Here is a 20,109-nt window from a genome sequence, read left to right as displayed (position 1 = left end):
ATGGTCATGATTTTAGGACAAAGGAGCCAGGGATAATGGTGACCCTGAGGCACAGGATCCATGACCCCACGTTGCTGAGTCTTGGAGCAGGTGCTGGGCTCTGCCAGCACGGATGGTGTTTGTTCCCAGCTCCGAGGAGTTCCTATCCTGCTCCTGCTGCTGGTCCCACACTCCAGGATTTGGGTTCCTCACCAATCCCAGCAGCCTGGCTTTGCCTTTTGCAGAGGGTGTTGTTGCTGTTGGGGCAGAGCAGATCAGAGCCTGCCTTGAGTTTTTTTCCGGTTTCTTCTCTTTTTCTTCCTCTGCATCCATCGGCTGTGGAGCCGCTGTGGCTGCTCGCAGAGGCTGGCGTTTGGCTGCACAGAGCTGGGAGGTTATACAACTCTGGGGATGTTTGAGTGCAAAAATGATGTGATAGGTTGGGTGGATTTAAAGTCTTAGTGTCAAAAGAGGGGATTAAAAAGCAGGCACGGAGAAATATGGAGATATCTGGGCTGACGGGTGATGTTTTAACACCTCTGTTTCCTGTTTTCCCCTAGGCACAAAACCACAGCTTTTAACCTCATCCTAGGGCACTGCTCCTTGCTCCATGTCTAAAGGAAAAAATAATCTGCAGGTATCAGGGCTGAGGGATTGTGGATGAACAGTGTGGGAGCAGCAAAAAAGAGGTAGAGAAGGACCAGGGTTATCACAGCCGAGTGATGTTAAATAGTGGAACAACAGGGTAACAATGACTCAATAATACATTATTCAGAGTGCCATTGCTTTTATCGGCGGTGCTGAGGCAGTACTTTGGCATGTGCAAATCTGGAATTTACAAAACAATCTTGCTTCAAAGAGTTGATGATAAAAGTAGAATGTGACCCCCTGGGTCTTGGCAGCAAGTTGCAGGACTGATACAACATTGTTGGGTCAGTGCAAAAGCAGCAGCACAAGGTTCATGTCGAGTGGTATAAATCATGGCTGGATTTTCCAGCTTCCTGGTCAGGGAAACTGCATTTTGCAAGAAAAAATAGTGCTGCGTTGCAGTCTTGGCTCAAACTTATTCTGGCAGAGTCCTGTGAGGGGCTGGCTCCGCAGACGGGGGGTCTGAGTGTACGGTGCCTCCTCCCTCCCCACACTGGCTTCCTCCGCATCCCATGTCCCGCAGCATTCCCTGATATTTCCACTTCACAGCAGCTGGGGCTGCCAAGATTTTCCCTATTTTGCTTTCACAGGTCGCTGTGTGTTTTGAATTATTGCTAAACCGGGACTACAAGTTCGCTGGCATGCAAAAAGTCATTAAGTATTATTAAACATAGCGTAATTCCTGTAAAGTCTTAGTTTCAATGTTGCTCTCTCAGTTTAACTGCTGGCATTTAAAGGATTTCAATAGAGGGATGAGTCTATCCATGTATGCCGGTGGTGTGGAGGGGTATGGGCAGGCTGGTTTGGGATATGCTGTTTTTCCAGGCTGGTGCCATCATTTGGACCCTCCTGGGCAGGTGCAAAAGGTCTTGGAAAGATGCAATTTGTGGTATTTGTTAGCTGAAGGCAGTGTGAGGAGACGTTTTCTGAGATCTTTTGGTGTCTGTGGGGTTGGTATTGGTTTGTGGAGCTGCCTGAGGGGTTTGGTCCCTCCAGTGGGCAGGGCTGAGGACCGAGACTCCTGGGGCTCCTTCTGAACCTGCCACAAACCCTCTGCCTGGGTTTTCTGCTGTGTAGAGGCCGGATCAGGGTGTCCTCATTCTCCTGGCTTGGTGAATGGATGCGTTAGGGTCCTTTCTGATCATGGGCAAAGGCTACTGACAGAGAGCAAGGTGGGGTGCCTCTGCTTCGGGCGCTCCTTTGGGGACCTAGGGCTCTGCCCATTACACCTGTGTGGATGCCATTGTGGAACTGACTGGGAGAAGAAGGGCACCATGGGCTCCTGGGGCTCATTGGTTTCATTTGTCACAAACCAGATGATCTGTGGGCAAAGGATGGTCCCAACAAACTCCTTGGCTGAAAAGCTTCAAGGAGAACTTTTCACAATGTCCTGGAACCGGATCCCAACATCCCTGCATGGGGAAGCACCGCTGGGTCAGCTCTTGAATTGAAATGACCTTTTGTGGCCCCATTTTAATGGGGGCATCTGCCACTAAACCAGCCAAGGCAAGACAGCCACCAAGTGCAGCTGGAGGACTCCAGTGGGATGTTCTGTGGGAGAACATTTTATGTTTTCAGTTTCTCTCTTGCTTGCTGGGTGTAGGAATTCCTGCCTTCTCCCTACCCCCACCCCGCCTTCTTTCTTTGCATCCCATTGGCTTTCTGGACCTCTCAAACCATCCCAGAGAGCTGCCTCACCTCCCCTGGGATCAGGAGATGTCACTGAAGAGCTCAGCAGGAGGCTGGGAGGGTTTGCATAGCTCTGTGGTTTGTATGAATGTCCCTGCACAGCCGAGGCTTTGTGATGTTCCTGAGTGCCTTGGAAATGCTGGCGAGGCACGGAATAATGCCTAATGCCCGGGACCAGGAACGGCTTCTCCTTCTCCAAGTTTGTGCTTCCCCTCCCAGCCTGAAGGTCTAGCAGAGTAGATGAGGACCAGTGGTTGTGGTCCAGCCCATGGGCTTTTTCTCCAGGGGATTGATTTTTATTATTTTTGACTCTGTAATCTGCAGTTTGGGAAGAAAGCCCATTCCTGGGATCCTGCTGGGAAACAGCTACAGCTTCCTTTGGAAAACAGGAGGCAGCTCAGCTCAGCATGGCTCCGGCATATGGGCTTCGAGGTCAAGGCAGAAGGGACAGAGCCTGGGGACAACCACCCTCTTGACGACATTGTTAGACACCAAAGCCCCCTCTAGAGTGTAGCATCCCTGTCTGTGTTTGGCAACCACTGACCAAACTTGAGGCAGATCTGCTGCTCCTCTCCATGCCCAGGCCAGGTCCTCAGCCTGGAGAAACACCATGTGTGGACAAAAGGCACTGCGACAATACAGGGGCCATTCCCTCTGTCCTTTGCAAGGATATGTGTTTTGGGGAAGGACATGCATTTTAGCAACGCCTGTGAGGTTCTCCCCTCACCCATGGAAGATGCGCGACTCAGTTGGCCGCTCTGGCTGCTCTTCTGCTGTGTCCCCAGCCCGGGCTCCTCCAGGCTGTGCGCCCAACAGTGAGGACTTTCTCCTAATCCCTAGGAGAGAGTTATCAATGGCTGGTTTGTAGTCCTTATCGGGTGCCAATATAGTCCTCTAGTTTGTCTGAGGCACGTCCCTGCTTCTCTGTCACACAGGGACAATTATCTCAGCCCTGAGCTGCAAAGAGAATCCCTGCCCTTGCTTACATTTTTATTTGCTAAAGCTGCAGAGCTACCACGGGTTCAATCCTCAGCCTTTGTCCATCTGCACATCCCTCTCCGCTTCCCAAATATCCCAGAAAATCGTCAGATTCCTAATGTGCAAACTCATTCCAGAGCTTCAGTCCCAGCCAGAGGTTCAGTCTTGCTCAGGAATGTGTCTGTTGATGGCAGGAAAAAATGACTTTAATAATTCCTTTGGGGAAATCTCCCTTGCTGACCACAGCCCTGTTTTGCATTAGTGAGTGGGAGACAGAGCACCTCAGGTCTGCCCTGCCAAAAAACCATCAGTCCACTGAGCCGGGGGCCACCTTTGTTATTTAATGAAGCTGATGATATAGAAAAGTGGTCCCGTTTCCAGATTGCATAAAACGAAAGCACAAAACCAAACAACCCCTGTGTGTAATAATGATGTACAAAAGGCGGGCGGCAGCCTCTGAGTCACACTCGTGCTTTACGTGCATGCATATGGATTTATATACACAGACCATGAATATTTTATTATGAACATATATTTATATAACAGTTCATATTTTTATCCATATGCCTATTTATAAGTCCATCCAGATATATGCTCAGATAATTTATTCCATGCAAACATGAACACCCTCAGCGCTGGCAACGGGGAGATATTTTGTCCTGGGAAACAGGGAGTTTGTCGAAAAACGCCATTTTTTTCAGGTTATTTTGTTGTTATTGAAATACTCTAAGTTACCAGTTTCTTCTGCTGGCTTCAGAGCAGAGTTCGGTGTCAAAAGCGTGCCGTAAATTAATGATCGCTAACATTCACCGAGAAAACAAGCTGCGGGGCTGCTGCCCAGGATTAAACCTGGAGGGAAAACCAAGCCCCATCGCGAATCGTTTTTGTTTGCATTTCACGGAGAGAGATGAAGGGCAAATGAAAAAACAAAGGAAAAAAAAAAATCAACATTATTTAAACTTGATTTTGAACCAATATGAAAACTAGTAGGGGTTTGCAGCTGCTGGATAAAAAAAAAATATTGTGTTTAGAAAGTAATTTTGGGGATGTAATGGTCTTTAGAAGAGCTGCAGGGGATAAATCAGCTTAATTCCGCAGCTGCTTTAAGCAAGGATCTGGCCTGGTCCTCGCAGGCACGGCTGGCAAGGTTTTGCCTCTACAAGCTCAATTTTATGCTGCAAGGCAGAGGGGGACTTGTGAGCGCTGCGTTGCCGGCTTCCCGACCGGAGGGATGGATCCTTTCTCCAATCGTCGTCCGCAATGCTGTGCCCGTTACACTGTGTGGCTTCCTGCTTTAGTAGGAAAGATTTGTATTTCCACGCGGGGAATTTTAAGGCTGCTTTGGAAAGTGCTTCAGGATGCCAGTTCAGCCTTTTATTTAATTCGAGCGCTCCAAATATACATATTTATTATCAACAAAAATATGGCTGAAATGAAGCAGCAGCTGGGGTTTAGGGTAGAGGCTGGGCTGGATGCTTAGGGCAGTAATTCCAGTAAAAGATGTGTAACTGGGAAGCTGAATGGACTTCTGACTCCTAAAAATCTGATAGTGATTGCAAAATATCATGGGAATACATATAGGGATTAAAGGAGAATTTATTCCAGAGTGCTCTGACGGGAGGGGATAGGATTTGAATTGATTCAAATTTTTCATTTTAGAGTAACGCCGTTACGTGGTGTAAATCAGAAATAATGGCACTAAATAAGTGGAGCATTTTGGATTTAATGATATGAAACCAGGGAGTGGGATCTGGGCGCCTGAATTGACACTGCAGCCAGTTAAAAAAGGTCTAAATCAGAGAAACCCAGTGCTGGGTGTTATTAGAGATTTATGCTGCCTGTAGGATGTACAACAGAAATTGATTCCCCTGGGGGGTTGATTCCCATCGGTGCAGGGCCGTGGCTGATCCATTCACAGTTGGCTCAGTTATTCTGGGTTGCATGGGAACACCCTGAGCAGAGTTTGATCCTGAACTGGGAACTAGCTGAAAACTCATGCAAATGGGGGAAAATAGGAAAAAGGGAGGGGATGTGGGGCATATTTTTGGGTGCTGAGGGTGGGGATTTAGCCCAGCTCCTGTCTGTGGAGGACCACTCTCTGATCCCAGGAGAGATTGGAAATAAATCCATGTTCTTCTAGAAATCAGTTTTGTAAAACGAAACATATTCAGCTCCAGATTTTCCTGCTTGTTCGGCATCCATGAAGTGGGTCCCAACGCCGCACTGGGGGTGTCAGCAGCCCCCATTCACCCTGCTCAGGGGGTACTCCAGGATGCTCTGCTACCCTGGGGGTTTATTTAGCCCCCCCTGCCCCAGTCTGGGCTCAGCTGTCCCGGCCCTGGATCCCATGCTCTGCTGGCGATGCTGAATTCTCCCAGCGAATTCTCCCAGTGATGCCAAATTCTCCCAGCGAGAGCCCTGCTCCCTACCTGGCTGCCATTGAGGAAAACCCCCAGACCCTACTGTGAGATTTGTAAGGGTGACACGGAGCTGGGTAAAGCTTCCCCTCCCCAGGGATCTATTAATCTCATCCCTTAATGAGCCACTTCCAGATCCCAGTAAATTATACGCACCGGGATGGATGAAATCTTGCTCCGTAAATCAGATCTAAGGCTGACAAGTGCTGCCTGCATCATTATCCGAAAGAGCCGCAGAGATCCCAGGTATTGCCGCCTCCTTTGCAAATCCCAATAAATCTGGGAGTAATAATTCCTGACAGAGAGCCAGAAAAAGCACCGGAAAACATTTTCTTCCCTTAAAATGTAAGTGGAAAATTTATTGCAGGGAAAGGAAAAATCTTCTCCGGAGAGTCCATGACAAAAAGTGCTACAAGCAACTCCCTGGGGCCGAGCCAGTGGGATGGCATTGCCTGGAGGTCACTGAGAGAAATTCATAGCAGCCCCTAAAATTTAGGGGAGTTTGGGTTTGGTTTTTTTTCTTTTTTGAGGGTGAATAAAGGGAAAAATAAAGCCAAGTGTCTGCAACTGTGTCCCAATAGGACAGTGGAGCCAACGCGCTGGAGCCCGTTGCCTTCTGGTTTGTGTTTAGCCTTTGGAAAAAAAAAAATCCCCCCCTGCAAACCTCCTCTTTCCTTAGGGGGAAGATTGATTTTATGAACTGGCTGACACCTGAAAGTAATCGGCTTTTTTTTTCTTGGTGGCTGGGGGGAAGGAGCCATTCCCAGGGGCTCTGCGGGGAGGAGAGCTATATTTTCTCACTGCTGTTGCTCCCAGTCTGTGTGGGTCCACCCATGCATCCACATACATGTGAGCCCCACCACCGGGTGAGACTCACTTGGACAGACAGACAGATGCATTACAGGAGGATGCATGGCTCTGTATGTATGCAGGACGCTCTGGCTCATCGGTATTTAAAGTGGAGAGTGCTGGATGTCTCATGCCTCCTTACCCTCATGGTCCCATCAAGGAGGCAACACGAGGGGACAAAGCGCCTCTCTATTCAGATGGGGAAACTGAGGCACATGGCACTGGCATAGGTGTTAAGGGTTTCAAACACCCCAACAGCTTTTCCTTGGGTGGATTGTTGATGCGTTCATGATGCTTTACATGGCTGTCTTTACAACTGGAGGAAGCCAGAGGAAGTGAGGTTGGCCCCAAGGAGCTGCCTTCTTATGCATCTCAGAGGTTTTTTTTCCCCTCTTCAACGTGTGCTTTCCCCTCCTCCCAGGCAAGGGCTTTTCAGAGTTTTGCTTTCCCCAAAGGCACATCAGCAGGAGCTCTTTTATTTCCGTAAAGGGATTGTGCATGTCAGGACTTCAAGAGATCGGGCTGGTGGCAATCTCTGTACCTGTCAGGGTGAATGAAAGGTGACAATGCCAAGAGCGTTGGGGGAGTTGTGCAAAAACCAGATGGGCTGTCAGGGCTTCTTGCTTCCCACCAATTTGTTTTGCCTGCCCCAGCTCCCAGCCTGGCTGGGTCGGCTGATTTAAGGTCTATGAGGACCAGCTTATGTGAGGAATGGGAAGGAATATGCAGGCAGGAGCAGGGAAGCGGGAGAACAAAGTGCCCAACAGCTCAAAGCACTGGTTGGATGAGCAACGTGGTGCTATGGTCCAGGATGGATGGATGGAAAGAGGAGGATGAAGGCTGTGAACAAGGCAGGGGTGGGTAAGAGCTGAGGCCAGAAGCATTTAAGCATTGCTGTGTCTGTAGGATGCTTCTAAACCCTGGTTATTTGGGTCAGGAAGGCAAAGGTGGTCAGATAAGACACATCATGTTGCTTGTCCCTCAAGGCCATGACTCGAGGATCAAGAGACCTCATTCTTGTAAAGCCAATGCTGCGTCTGTATTTCTGTGGGCTTTTTGTAGCTGGTCATGACCGAGTTTCTGCTCTGAAGGGGACTCAGCACCCAGACCCAACATGGGGCCTCATCTGTGTCAACGGTGAGAGCCAAACCAAACCCAGCAATGCAGGGAGGGATGCAGAGTAGGATCAGGGAGATAAGTGGCCACTAGTGGGGCCAGCCCGTGGCTGCAGTGGCCAAATCCACTTCGGGCAATGGCATACCCCGAACCATTGCATCCTACTGCCTTTGGTTCTCCAGCAGATGGGACTATGAGGCCTGCCAGGGTGCGGGGAAGGGTAGCCTTTCCCTCCATGGCATTGCTGTAGACCTGGAGATGGGGCATAATTCCTGTCTCCTGGGTTTCTTCCTACCTTCTGCCTCATCTCTGGATCCCCAGTGTTCCGGTACTTTGTCCGTGGTGTGACCTCCCCTATGCGGCGACCCAGATGGTGAAAGGTTTCCTTCTTGCTTGGCCAACTCTGATAAGGAGAACCAGAAACAGCTTTGACCTTTCAACTGAAAATATCCCTGCAAGGAGCTGCAAGCTGTTCCACATCTCAAAGGTCCCTTGATAGGAAACAAACCCCATATAATTGAACTTCTAAGCAATTTCACCTCAAAAAAATCTCTTAGGCGCCCAAAACCTGCTCAACTGAAGGCCACCGGGTGGTTTTAATGCTGCTGAGAAACCAGGCCAGCACATACAACTCGTGTAAGAGGTGTCTTGGGCTGATCAGTTGTCTGGAGCATTGCTTTCTCTTTCCCTTTTGCTTGCTGCACTCGATGTGGGGACCCACTGGTGAGGTGTGAAGGCCTTGGGGAACTTGCCACCTCCTTTCCTCTTCTCTGAGAGTGAGAGACCCCACTTATGCTGAAACCTTTACCTCTGCTGGCCCCAGGAGGACTGGGGACAGATGGAAGGGCCAACACGGATGAGAGATGTTGGCGCAAGTTTGTTTGAGAGGCTTGTTGGGAAAGGATGATTTAACTCCTGGGATTTCAGCAAATACACGATGAGCCTATCAATGTAAATCTGCTTCTTTGCGTTCTTATCCCATCTCAAAGTGGTGCGAGTCCAACATGGTGACATGCTCTGCTCTCTGTTTACACCCTCTGGGTCGCTGTTATTATGGGAAGGTGATGGCTGGAGGTGCTGGAGCTCATTAATGGCTTTGAGCAAGTTAATTGGTATAAACAAACACAACAGGGGGAGACGCAGCAGCTCTGCAAAGGGGAGAGTGCTGAGTTCTGAGGGGGAATTAAGCAGAGCTCCCATGTCTTGGTGGTCGATCAGACTCCAGTAACTGGGTTAAGGCTCTTGTGAGCCCCGTGGGCTGCATCTTGCTGCACGTGAACCCATGGGGTGGAGGAGAGCAGAGTGCTGTGATACTTTCCCCAAGTGTGTCCCCACTTTGTTTCCACAACTTAGACTTTTCCACACTGGGGTTTTCCCCTGCGCTGGGTGTATACCAAGAACAGCTCCATGGCATGAAACACAGGGCTGTCCTAGGTGATGGAGAGCTTGAGCATCCCACAGAATCGGCCTCTAAACATCAGCAGGCTCCCTATATTTCCTCTGATATTAACCCTACATTTTCCCTGCTGTTGCTTAACCCCATTAAGGCATCTGAGCCAGTTCAAAGCCTTCAGAGCAGCAGGGGGGGAAGTGCAGAGCAATAAGTGGAGGCGACCTCTGCCAAATTGGAGTAAAAGATGTCTTCCTTCTGCTCCCCAAACAGCCCATAGCAATTTCACATTTAAACATCTGTGCCCAGAGTAGTTGGGAAGGAAGAAATAGCCAGGATCAGCCCTTTGTGCAAAGAGCCAGGGGTAAAAGGGGCTGTTGCCGTCTGGAACAGGGGGTAAGGGTTCAGCAGCCGAGCCCATGGTCCAGCATGCAGGAGAGGGTGCTCCTGGAGGGATAACCTAGAGAACCAATATCCCAGGATATGAAACCTATGGGAAAGTCATCAAACCCAGGTAATTTGGGGGAAAGCGAGTGTTTTAGGGAACTATGTCAGGGGGAAGATTGTGATGGAGTCTGGGCACAACATGCCTCATTTGAAATTGGTAGAATGGGCCATTCTGGAGGAAAAGTGTTGTTTGGTGATAATCTTCTTTGACGCTGCTTCTTCTGAGCGGCTTTGAGGGGGGTTACTCACTCCAACTTGGCTCTGCAGAGCCCCAAAAGCTGGAGCAATGTGCAAGGGAGGAGTGTGACTGCTTTGCTCCTGGAAGGACCTTTTGCTGCTGCCAGGAGGTTTTCAGTGAGTCCCCATCAGAAAGGGGAACCCCAGTGGCAGAAGGAGCTGGAGCCCCTTGTGCACTATGAGTGACGTGGCTGCCTGGGTGCTGAGGTCTTGGGGCCTTTGTGGTTGCGGGAGTCCTGTATGAGGTGGTTTCATGGGGGCAGAGGTTCTCCCAGCACAGAGATGCTCACAAAGGCTAAATTATAGTAACAATCACTGTATTTGGATCTAAAGCTGCTAATTTGGGTAATACAGATCCCAGCACATCCACTCTCAGTGGAGGTACCCATGAGCAGGATCTCTGCACCAGCAACTCCTCTTCTTCCTTCCTAACAGCATCTCTGTCTGTCCTTCCATCCTTTCCTGCTCTTGAGGTTTTCTCCTGGCCCCATTTGTGAGAGGACACTGCTAGGGTGGGAGGAAGTGGGGCCCCACCTTTCTCCTGGGGACATGTGGGACAGTGTTGCCATGTCCGCAGTATGAGGTTTAATGGGTCCCACCTGGCTCTCAGGCGCAGCATGGCCTGTGGCAGTCCCCACTCTTCTTCCCTTCTGCTCATCGGAGGGGAAGTAAATTCATTAAGTTCATTGAGGGCATGAGCTCAGCAGAGCTGGCCGAGGCTTTCATCGGCATTAACCCTGCTTCCTCTGCCGCATGGAGGAGTCATGGTTGTTAGCCAAGGCCGACGGCAGCGGAGGGGATGCAGAATACCCCTCTCTGTGTCTTTGCTCCCCAGGGAGCTGAGAAGGGGATGGCCCATCCTCTTAATCCAAGCCTGCGGACCTCCTGATTCGGGCAGAGGATAAAATTGCAGGGGAAGGTTAATTGGCAGCAGGGAACAATAAGGTGGCTGTAGCATCATTTTTTATTTTTTTTTTCCCTGTCTGCTTTGCTGCAGCTCTGTGTTTGCTCACCATCCTTCTGGCACAGCAGCTCCCCGAAGGTGCTCAAGGCCAGGTTGGATGGGGCTTTGGGCAGCCTAGTGCATTAAGAGGTGTCCCTGCCCATGACAGGGAGTCAGAACTGGATGACCTTTAAGGTCCCTTCCAACCCAAACCATTCTATGATTCTGTGATCTCCTCTGCCTGTTGGACCAGCCTGGGCAAGAGCAGGGCATCTAGTGTGGGTGCTCAGGGTGGGAATTTTGCAGCATCTCCTCATTCCTGCCCTGCATACCATCCCCCATGTGTCCCTGGCATGGAGACAATATTGGTGAGCTGAATGCAGGAATGCTTTTCCATGGAGGAAGGCACAGAGCTTCCTCTGTGTTCCTCCAACTTGCAGTAATTTCATTAACTTGTTTCATTCAAAGGAAGCCAGACCCTGGCAGTGTGGGACATGATGACCCTATTGAGGCTACAATTTCTTGCAGGCTGAAATCCATTCTTTCATTGATTCCAGCAGGGCCATCTCCCAGCCCAGCCAGTTCCCGTTGCCTATGCATGGAGGATTAATTCCTCCCCTACTTTTGCCCACTAATGCAACTGCTTCTGAGTGAGAGCATGACAGCCTTTTGCCAGCCGCTCAAGGCAGTGGTTAGGCCAGGAAGGATTGAAGGGTTGTATCCAGCTCCAAAAGGGACCAAGGGGCAGCAGAAATACCCCCTCTGGATAGGACTGGGGCAAAAGGAGGATTTGCTGTAGGAAGAAAGATGCATCTGCTCTGCAGATGTCGTGCACCACCATGAGGTGCATCATCCCACTAGCCCTTTGCTTCTTGCTGGGACACCTCTGCCTTGGTGGGACCCAATGTGCTGCGACAACCCCCCTTCCTACAGAGACTCTGACCCCACAGGGAGGCTTGGTGGGATGTGCCAGGCAGCTGGATTTGGAGTGATGCCATTTTCCAAGGCACCTGGCGCTGACTTTGGCTTCTGCCAGTCCCACGGGAATGTATGAGGGCACCTGGAGGCAGAGCCTCTGTTGTTTTAATAAACATGGAACAGGCAGATCCGGCATGGGGTAGCTCTCCTCCAAGGAGTTGGATGGGCTAGGAGAGAGGGAGAACAGGGAAGAACCAGGCAGAGGGGCTCAGCCCCATCCTTAGCTGCTGTCAATCACTGTCATCAGCTCTCCCAGGGCAGGGTGATTGACAGCAAATGGAGAGGTTCCTCAATATTTGCTGTCTCCTGTTTCCTTCTTGCTGTAGGTTAGCGGATGAGTGGTAACAAGACATGGGGTTGAGCCCTTGGGATTTGTTTTCTTGGAAACTCCCTGCAAACATCTTTTCTTCTTCAGCCTGAAGAAGAGAAGGAGGAGGAGAAAGAGGAGGAGGAAGGCTCCCCGCTACGCTGACTAGAGCCCAGTCCAGGCTCATGTTCTCCCCACTACCCTATTTCACATTCTCATCCCAGGAGTTGCAGAAGGTGTGTTGTGCCCTTCCTAAACAAGCAGCGCCAGGCTTAAATCCCAAATGCCCCCCTAGAGTCCACCCCAGCATGGTTTTACCCAGTCCATAGGATTGGTGCCCCAAAGGGACCTGGGCTCTGTACCTGTCCCCCCAGCAGCCAACCTGAAGGCATCAGCCCCTGAATCCTGTCCTGGCTCCCAGGGCCTCCCATCAGCCCCAATTTCCTTCAGAGCCCAGTGATAAGAGGCTGATCCTTAGCCTTGGAAATCCAATGCCTCGGGGTCAGGGAAAAACACGTCCTGAAGGATTGTGGAAACACAGCTGAGAATGAGCAGATCTTGCTCTGCCCCCCACTCCCTCCACCCCCACCCCCCCACCCTCCCCCACACACACCCTCCCCGTCTCCAGCAAAGAAGCAAATCCCTTTGGAGGATGCATGTAGCCTTAGTGCCACTCTCCGGCATTGCACATGGACTGCATTGCCCTGATTTCTGCTAGCAATGTTGGTTTCTGCGTGGTTAAAAGCTGCCAGGCACACCTGCACCCACTGAAGCACCCAAAGAATATTTGGATGTTCATTGTTCAGGTTCAACAGGGCCAAGTGCAAAGTCCTATACCTGGGTTGGGGCAATCTGCGGTTTCAATACAGGATGAGGGATGATGTGCTTGAGAGCAGCCCTGTGGAGAAGGAGTTGGAGGTGCTGGTTGATGTGAAGCTCAGTATGAGCCAGCAATGTGCACTCACAGCCCAGAAGGCCAACTGTGTCCTGCATCAAAAGAAGCATGGCCAGCAGGTCCAGGGAGGTGATTCTGCCCCTCTATTCCTCTCTTGCGAGACCTCATCTGGAGTATTGTGTCCAGTTCTGGATTCCTCAACATAAGAAGGAAATGGAGTTGTTGGAACAGGTCCAGAGGAGGGCTACAAGGGTAATCAGAGGGCTGGAGCACGTTCCATACAGGACAGGCTGAGAGAGTTGTTCAGCCTGGAGAACAGAAGGCTCCAAGGAGATCTTATAGCGACCTTCCAGTACCCAGAGCAGCTACGAGAAAGCTGGAGAGGGACTTTTTACAAAGGCCTGGAGCGATAGGACTAGGGGCAATGGCTATAAACCGGAGAGGGGTGGATTTAGACTAGATGTAAGAAGGAATTTCTTCACTGTGAGAGTGGCAAGACACTGGAACAGGTTGCCCAGGGAAGCTGTGGCTGCTCCATCCCTGGAGGTGCTCAAGGCCAGGTTGGACGGGCCTTGGGCAGCCTTATCCAGTGGGAGGTGTCCCTGTTCATGGCAGGGGGGTGGAACTGGATGGGATTTAAGGTCCCTTCTAACCCAAACTATTCTATGATTCTATGATTGTGATATAAGATGATTCTGTTTTAAGGCTTTGCTGTGGTTGCTAAAGTCCCAGGGACTTGCTGATCCCACCTGTGTTCTGATAAGGTTTGAGTCCCATATTGTAAAGCAAGGCTCTGTCTGGTTTTCTTCACCTCCTTTCATTTGGGGCCTGGCCTGACCATGCCCAAAAGGAGAGAGAAACTCTAAAATCTCTCTCCCAAGAACCCATGTTAGGCAGGTGATGGGTGCTGTAGGTTTTGCCAGATGAATGTGCTGCTGAGATACTGAGTTTACAGGGCTTGGAGATAAAGACTCGTATCGCACCAGCCCTGCATCTTGATGCTCTCTGCGTAGCACAGACCAGAGGAGATGATCAATTCTGGCTTATTTATTCCCATACTTTATAAGCCCAGCTCAGGATACGTCCATTCCCCAACCTCACCCCCATCGCTGCACTCCGGTGCTGCGGTACGCTTCCTGTGCTCTGCTAAGGCTGGGGCCTTTGTCCTCCCACCTAGTCTTGAATTTGAGGTGAATTTTCCCCTTTTCAGGTATTCCTGTGGATCTTGACCACAAGTTTGAGCCTGCATGTCCCGGACCTGACCATGTTGGAGGAAGACCATCTGTTTTCCAAGCAGGAATTGATTTGGCTCCAGGACTGCCCCATCCTGTCTGTTGCTCCTGAAGGGAAGAGGGAAGGTGTGATGCTGAGGTAGGAAAACCAGACAACTCCAGAATTCCATTCTGCTGAAGATGAAGAGCTCTGCTTGAAGGACTGTAAGTCCAAAGCTGATGCATGCCTAGAAATTACACTGATTTAGAGGAGCTGGGTTGTGTATTGGTTTGTAGCCATGTGCCAATCACTACAGTGATTGAACTAAACTGATTTATTTGAGGAATTCCTTCTTTGGAAGTGCTGGCATCAGCCACTCTGCTGCCACCCTGGCTGGGCAGTTTAACTCCTCAAGGCTTGTTGCCCCCATGGGATTGTGTCTGCATTAAAGAGACTGGTTTTACCCTGGAGATTATGGTAGCTCAAAAGGGGGATGACAGCTCCAGGTTTTGTCTTGCCTGTCTTGTTTATAGCTTGTATAACACAGGGTTGCTGCACTCAGGCCAGTCCCCAGGAGAGGGGAGAGCTGGAGTCTGCGAAGGGACTGGGGCTTTATTTGCAGCACTAGGACCAAGCAGGGAATTTGGGACCTGCATCACACTCATGCCTGGAGTCTGTCAGGCAGAAACGTTGGCAGCGCGTGTGAGTCCAGAACCGAGACCATTGCAGGAGAATGTTAAGCAGCCAACATCTTTCTCTTTTCCACCCAAATAAAACATCAGCCAGCAAACGGGCTGTATCCAGGGCAACGCCAATGCCTCACAGCTTGGGTTTGCTGAGATCCACTCTGGGATCCCTTTGGACCAGCATAGGAGTAGGGTGACTGCAAGCATCAATCTAGGGTCTGCTAGGAGGACTGGGAGAGGCTGGGGGTCTCTGGGGCCTCCAGGCTCCCCAAAGCCCCATGGAGATGCTCCAGTGCCATCTAGTGACAAGGGGACACCAGAGAGAGAAGGTCGGGGGCACGGGCCCAGAGGAGCCCAGCCAGAACCAGCAGGTCCTGCCTACTCTTCCTGGGAGTCTGGGTGTGGAGCTGAACCTTCTTCCCAGGGGAATGGAGGTTTCTCCATCAAGACTGATTCCTTCCCTGCAAGAACAGAGTGTTTCCTCACTATTCTCCCCCATGCAGCCCGCTGTGGGCACCTCCTTGCATCATGATCACTTGAGTGGAAATGCGTTCTCCAGCCCTGACTGTCCAAACACAGCTTGCTCAGGCTCTAAACATCTCTAGATCAGGTTATTCCATTTTTAAAACTCACTTTTCCCAAAGTAGCTGATGGGAACAAGGTGACTATGCATCTTGGGATGGAGGTACCTTATTCTCAGTGCCTTGAACATGCCACAGCCTCCTGGAACATCTCTCCACCATCTCCTGTCTTCCCTCACCAATGCAATGAAATTAATTAGTGCCTTTAACATAATTAACACATTGCAATCCTAAACTGCTAGCAGCTGCCTGGCCCTGCAATTTATCCTTCCACTTGGCCATTAATGCCTCCACCCCCCAGGGGATTATAAAGCAGAAAAATGCTGCAAACCCAAGTCCTGGGCTGGAGGAAAAGGAAGAAACGGGGCAGAGGACCTGTGTGCATTAATATAATTAACACAAATTGCTTGGCATCTACCTGGCTCTGTAATTCACCCTTGCACCGAGCTGTTAATGCGCCCTGAGTGGCTGTTAGCTCACACGCATGTGCAAACATGTGTACAAGGCTGTCATGTTCATAGAATCAGAATAGTACAGGTTGGAAGGGACCTTAAAGATCATCCAGTTCCAACCGCCTGCCATGGGCAGGGATGTGTCGTACTATACCAGGCTGCCCAAGGCCCATCCAACCTGGCCTTGAACACCTCCAGGGATGGGGCAGCCACAACTTCCCTGGGCAGCCTGTTCCAGTGCCTCCCCACCCTCATTGTGAAGAAATTCCTCTTTATGTCTAGTCTAAATCTTCCCCTCTCCAATATATAGGCATTGCTCCTAGTCCTGTCACTCCATAACTTTGTAAAATGTCCCTCCCCAGCTTTCTTGTAGGCCCCCTTCAGGTACTGCTGTCCCCATCCCTTGCTCTTTGGAGGTAACTTCCCTCCTAGCATCATATTCCCACGCACATCTCACTCCTCAGTTCGCCACCTGAAATCACATCAGTTTCTGTACGATCATATGCCTCCCTTCTCTAATTTCTTTTTGCTTACGCTAATTGTATAATTGGGAGAGGCAATTACCTGGTGAAATGCCATAGGAAGAGGGGCTGGCTCACTCTTCCAGCGTGTCTGCTGGAGGGGGTCCCTTTCCAGCTGGTACTGGGGTAAACCAGGAGTAGGGTTCCTGTCCCTCTCAGGGAGGGGACCCCTGTGTTTGCAGCATGGTCACATCCTGCTCACACAGCAGCTGAAGCTGCCCCTTTCCAATCATCCTTTTGTTCCTTTTTAATGCTCAGGCTCCTGACCTTTGGGGTTTATCCCAGCAGTGGTGGCTCCCCCTGAATACCAGCCTCTCTCCCAGCCCCATGTGTGCCAGCCACCATCTCACCTGCAAGATTCCCCGTGTCAGGGTCACAAATCATCTCCCACAAGTGCTCTTTTCCATTTTTCCACATATTTGCAGACTGACGTCCCCAGCTCTTGGCCTGTCCTCAGCCTGACCCTGCTTCCCATGATCCACATGGATCAACTCCACCCTGGGATATTGGAAAAAAGAGGATGAAGTCTCAAAAGGAAGGATGGGGCATGGAGGGAAGGGCTCCACAAGGGATTTGATCCAAGATTAAGGGTCTGACTTCTTTCAGCTGTGGCTTTTTCTCGTTGGTGCTCTAAGCTGATTGCGTTAAGCTGTTTGGTGAGTGACCACTTTGGATGGACCTTCCCAATTTTGCCTGGGCTGTCCCTTTTGGGCAGGTTTTTGGAAAGGAGCTGGCTGGGCATGGGGTCTAACAGGGACCTGCTGGCTCCCCACCAGGCACAGGATACTGATTCGTCTCCCAGATCCCCTCACTACAAGAAAGATATTGAAGTCCTGGAGGGGGTCCGGAGAAGAGCAACAAAGCTGGTGAAGGGGCTGGAGAACAAGTCTTATCAGGAGCGGTTGAGGGACCTGGGGTTGTTTAGCCTGGAGAAGAGGAGGCTGAGGGGAGACTTCATCACTGTCTACAACTGCCTGAAAGGAGGTTGTAGAGAAGTGGGTGTTGGTCTCCTCTCCCAGGTCACAGGATGAGAGGGAATGGACTCAAGTTGCACAAGGGTCAGGTTAAGATTGGACATCAAGAAAAATGTCTTCACCAGAAGAGTTCTTAGGCAGTGGCAGACTGCCCAGGGAGGTGGTGGAGTTCCCATTGCTGGAGGGGGTGTAAAAGATGGGTGGATGAACTGCTCAGGGATCTGCTTTAGTAGTGGACAGGTATGGTTGAACTCGATGATCTCAGAGGTATTTTCGAACTATGGTTCTATGATTCAATAATTCAATGCCTTTGGCCTCTCACCTCCACTGATGACCCGAGGTCCATCCCTGGGTCTTGGCTTTGCTGGGTTGATTTCACCCACTGAGGCTGGTGAGTGGCTCAGAGACTGAGCCCCAACAGAGACCTGAGAAATTCATCACAGCTGGCACCCAGCACTCGGACGCTGCAGCTCACTGTAGCCTTGGATTTCAAACTTTCCCAGGGAAGGAAATTAAACACCAGGCATAGAAGATTTAACCTGCCAGCAGCACTAATCCTGTTTTTAAACACTCAGCTGAGGGATGGATGACTGGTGTTGGCTGAGCCCCTCAGCTTCCCAAGTAGATGAGCCTCCTGCCAGCACACACCTTCAACATGGGAAGACAGGCTGCCTTTTTCCTAAACTCCTGCAATTTCACAGGATGCAGGTGATCCCTGTTGCGAGACAACACAGATAGCTCCAGAGCTTCCAGTAGAGCTGGGGTCTCCCGTGGGATTGCCCTGCAAAACCCCACAGAGCCAAGATCTGCAGCTCCTGCTGTTTTTTCCTGGCATGCACAGAGCTGTGCGGATCATGCTGCAGCACCATCATGGCAACATTCCTCCTGGGCTCTCCCTACTGTGTGCGAACAATTAACAGGCCCTGGTTAAGGTGATCCTGGGCAGGGAGGATGGGGACACGGAGCCAGACCAGCTCGCAGGGAATTTGGGGCCTTTCAGGATCCTGGGAGCCATCTCCCAAAGGGGAGATGATGGTCAGCCCATCACTGACCACTAAGTCAATGGAGGAGCAGATGCTGCATTTTGTGAGTAAATTCATGCAGTTCAGCCAATGGGCAACTGGCTTTTCGCATATGTGATGAAAGGATAATTAACAGCTGGGTTTTCCCTCCCATCCTGACCCCTTAATGAGGGATAAAAGGGCTGTGGGGAAGCACAGGGCTTTCTTGTTTTTCTTTGTGTTATAGTAGGGCTGAGACAAAGACCTTGTGGGCTACAGCCCTTGTGATGGTGGGGACCCTAAAGCCATCTAGAGTGGGCTGTGGTGTGACAGGGGCTGGTGGCTTTGGCCACTGGCATGACGCTGATCTCCTCCTGGTCCAGTGAGAGTGATCCCATGCTGAGGAGGGCAGGAGATGCCCAAATTATGGCTGGTGATTTTTGTGCCTCTTCCTACCAGTTGGTATTAAGTTGGCGTAGATGATTTCAGAGTGTGGGGAAAGCAACACTGGAGGGATGGGGACACCAGCATGAGGGGTTTTAGGAGGGGGAGCAGGCAGAAGGGCAGCAATAGGAAGAGTGAGGGAGGTGTCAGGATGCGCAGGTGGTACAGAAAGAGCTGCTGAGGGAGCGGGGGGGATAATTATAATCTGGAGCAGAGCTTAGCAGCCCCAGGTGCACGTCCCTGTCTCGAGCTCAAGTACTCGAATTGAGGCATCTTAAAAAAGCGGTGAAGGACTGGGGCATCTGCCTGGTTTTGTAAAGCATCTGTAGCTGCTCTGAGTGGCTTTTTCTTCCCTGCTCCAGCATGGCTCTGCCAGAGCTGGTTGCTAGAGGTGGCTGGCCCATCAAGTGGTTTGGTGATGGAGCCCTGGCTGGTCCTTTCCTTGGCACAGATGCTGCTTTCCTCAGCTCAGCCCTGTGAAACCTGCCTCCTTTCTTTCCCCTTGTCACACGTGGGCTGTTCAAGGGCTGGGTATCACCCTGTCTCATCCATGAGTATCCTCTGTTCAGGCTGGTGCTAGGAACTAACTCCCATTGCTGACAGCTCTTGCAGCAAAGCTGAGGCAGTGGAGCTGAAATGAGCCCAAGCAATTAAAAGCACCGGCAGCAGATGGTTGGTGCAGTCTGTCTCCCCGCCACTGCCGCCTCCTCATGCTTCCTTTCCTCATCCTCTCTCCTAACTCCTTTTCTTCTTGTTTTTGCTGACTTACCCCCCTCAGGACCTCCCAATCCTTCCCCAAAGCAGGATGCTGACCCTGCACCCCCAGCCCTTGTTCCCACCATGAACAGAGATGCATGGTGCAAAACTAAAGGCTCATCTGCTGAACTCAGGTTTTGTTGAGGAGACGTCTTCATATGTGGATAAACCAAGGCTGGGATCTGCTGGTTCTATCTGATCATCCCCATCTGCAGAGATATGGTGCTGCACATTTTGTGCCCCTGGTTCCAGCTTTGAACATCTTCTTGAAGGGGCTGTAAATTGCAGGTAACAAAGAGAAAGGAATGCTAAAATAGCTGTTACATCGGCCTCACTGAATGGTTCCTTTTTTCTATCCAGGCTCCTTCTGCATCCCTCAACCCTCCCCTTGATTTGCAGCCCCCTCCTCAGCTCTGGTTCAATTCCCAGGTGGCGCAGCTGAAAGAGAGCCACAAGCATTCATTCATCTCTGATGAGACTGTGGCTCAAAAGGCCATGGTGCTTTGCAATCCCTTCTCCCAAACATGAACAACCCTGTGTCTACTCTTTTCCCAGGGACTCCTGCATGGCCGCATTCCTCCACGGTCCCTTTCTCAACGGCGGTGGCCA

This window comes from Cuculus canorus, chromosome 24, assembly GCF_017976375.1.
Source record: "Cuculus canorus isolate bCucCan1 chromosome 24, bCucCan1.pri, whole genome shotgun sequence".
In the NCBI taxonomy this organism is placed as follows: Eukaryota; Metazoa; Chordata; class Aves; order Cuculiformes; family Cuculidae; genus Cuculus; species Cuculus canorus.
Note: the sequence above shows the minus strand (reverse complement) of the source record.